The sequence below is a fragment of the Oryctolagus cuniculus genome, chromosome 17 (assembly GCF_964237555.1).
Source record: "Oryctolagus cuniculus chromosome 17, mOryCun1.1, whole genome shotgun sequence".
Lineage (NCBI taxonomy): Eukaryota > Metazoa > Chordata > Mammalia > Lagomorpha > Leporidae > Oryctolagus > Oryctolagus cuniculus.
In genome coordinates this window covers 32,460,585-32,462,796 of record NC_091448.1, presented here as the reverse complement: position 1 = coordinate 32,462,796, position 2,212 = coordinate 32,460,585, and the positions used below count along the sequence as shown (strand labels likewise).

Here is a 2,212-nt window from a genome sequence, read left to right as displayed (position 1 = left end):
GTGGGTCCGCCAGGCCCGGCCCCCTCCCCGCCCTCTTTCCCGCCTCCTGGCGCTGACGCGAGCGCCGTCCGGCCCCGCCCTGCGCACACGGCCACTTGCCGCCTCGCCTCGTCGCCCGCCTGGCCTAGGGAGGGCGCGTCACACCCGCGCGGGCCGCCCTCGCGTCGGGGCTGTGCCCCTCGGCATGGCCGCCCGGGCCCTACTCCACTCCGGGGCTCGCAGCGGCGTTGGGCCCAGGCGCTGCCTCCTCCTCCTCCTCCTCCAGGGCTTGGAGATCCGCGCCTCCGCGCTCCCCACCCCGACTCGCCCTCGGACCCGGCCTGGGATGGGACGCTGGGCCTGCGGCTGGCGCTGGAGCGCTGGGCGGCCGGCTCAGGCCGGGGCCGGGGCCGGGGGCCTGTGGCGGCGAGCCCCCGTGCCTGGCCGGGCCGTGGACAAGCGGAGCGGAGCTAGGAGGGGCGGGACTCTGCGCGGTGGGGGCGGGGCCTAAGGAAGACGGTGGGCGGAGTAACAGTGGAGGCGTTAGAGGGGCCGGATGGTTGCACGCTGCAAATTCGTAACGGAAACTGCTAGTATGGATGATTTACAGTATGACTTGAACTTATCTGGGACCTTGTACCCCCGCTGCGGTGGAGGCAGCAGCTGGTACGGAAGAGAACTGGCAGTTTTGGCAGTGTCATGTATGTATATACTAGAGAGTGGGGTAGTCCCAAGTCCCGGATAAATGTCACCTGCATGCTTGCTGATTGTGAGGGCACTTAGGAAAGTTCCTGGAAAATGGAACGAAAAGATAACGTTGGGTGCACAATGTTTTGAAATGTATGCATTTACGGGGGTCTTCAAAAAAGTTCATGGAAAATGTGTCTTATGAAAGCTACGCGTGGGATTTCAAAAACTTTTTGCATTAAAATAAAAATCTTTCATTCGGAATTTTCAGGAGCTTTCTGAAATGTACTGGTGTTCGTTAAACACATACTGGCTGAACACCTGCTACGTGCCAAGCACTATGCAAGGAATCCCAGCTCTCATGGAGCCCGGGGCCTGCCGGCCATCCTCTGCTGCTTTCCTGGGTGCATTAACAGGGAGCTGGATCAGAAGCAGTGTAGCCAGCACTCAAACAAGTGCTCTGTTTGGGGTGCCAGGGTTGCAGGCAGTGGCTTAACCTGCTGTGCCCCAGCACTGGCCTCAAGGGATCCTACACAACCTTTTTTTTTTTTTTTTTTAAGATTTATTTATTTATTTGAAAGAGTTACACAGAGAGAAAGAGAAAGAGAGAGAGAGAGAGAGAGAAGGGTATCTTCCATCCGCTGGTTTACTCCCCAATTGGCTGCAACAGCTGGAGCTGTGACAATCCGAAGCCAGGAGCCAGGAGCTTCTTCTGGGTCTCCCATGTGGGTGCAGGGGCCCAAGGACTTGGGCCATCTTCCACTGCTTTCTCAGGCCACAGCAGAGAGCTGGATTGGAAATGGAGCAGCCAAGACTCAAACTGGCACCCATATGGGATGCTGGCATGGCAGGCGGTGGCTTTACCTGCTACACCACAGTGCTGGCCCCCTAAATAACCTTTTACCTGCTAGTTCAAACACCTCTATGTGCACACTTTTGTCATCTGGTAAATTGACTCATCTTTGGTTGACATTCTGAAGCGTACCACACACAGAAGAGGTTCTAAAACATGCACCATTGAAAATAATAATAAGAGACATCTGTGTGCCCTCTGCCCAGCCTAATATAGTGACCCTCAGGGGACTCCACGTGCCTGCCTGATGGCCAGCCCTCCCACCCTCCATCAGAGGATACTGCTATCCTGGTCTACGCCGGCTTCATTTCCTTGCTTTGCTCTGCAGGTTAGCCACGCTGCAAAGTATCCCTAGACAATGCAGGTTTGTTTCAGAAGACTGAACAGCAAGCCCAAGTCTCGCCCTGTTTGTGACGCTTCCAGGAGGAGACAAGCTGACAGTGTCCTTGAGACAGAACCTGGATTTAGCTCCCCTGAGAAGACGCCACGTGGGAAGGCCATGGGCAGGGTCTTGGGAAGATGGTGAGTCCATGAGGGGCCTCCTGGGCAGCCTGGGGTCTGAGACCTGGTGAATGCGTGGCTGCAGAGGGAAGGGGTAGGTGTCTCCTCCCTTGTCTCAGCTCATCAGGGCCTCCCTCGGGTTCTCAGAGGCAGGTTATCATGGATGCCTTCCCAGGGAGGGAGGGATGTCTG

The 2,212-nt window shown here is 57.1% G+C and overlaps 1 protein-coding gene across 4 annotated transcripts in view; it reads left to right on the top strand.

Annotated features, from left to right (window-relative positions):
- Nucleotides 1-2,212, top strand: part of C17H17orf67 (chromosome 17 C17orf67 homolog) — a 32,040-nt gene that overhangs the window by 138 nt on the left and 29,690 nt on the right. For 3 of the 4 annotated variants that reach the window (XM_051825484.2, XM_051825488.2, XM_008271261.4), the window contains exons 1-2: nucleotides 464-680; nucleotides 1,848-2,041. The gene's annotated coding sequence lies outside the window, so the exon portion shown is untranslated. Of the gene's footprint in view, nucleotides 1-463; nucleotides 681-1,847; nucleotides 2,042-2,212 lie in introns of those variants that run through there. The other variant, XM_051825485.2, reaches the window with a different exon arrangement.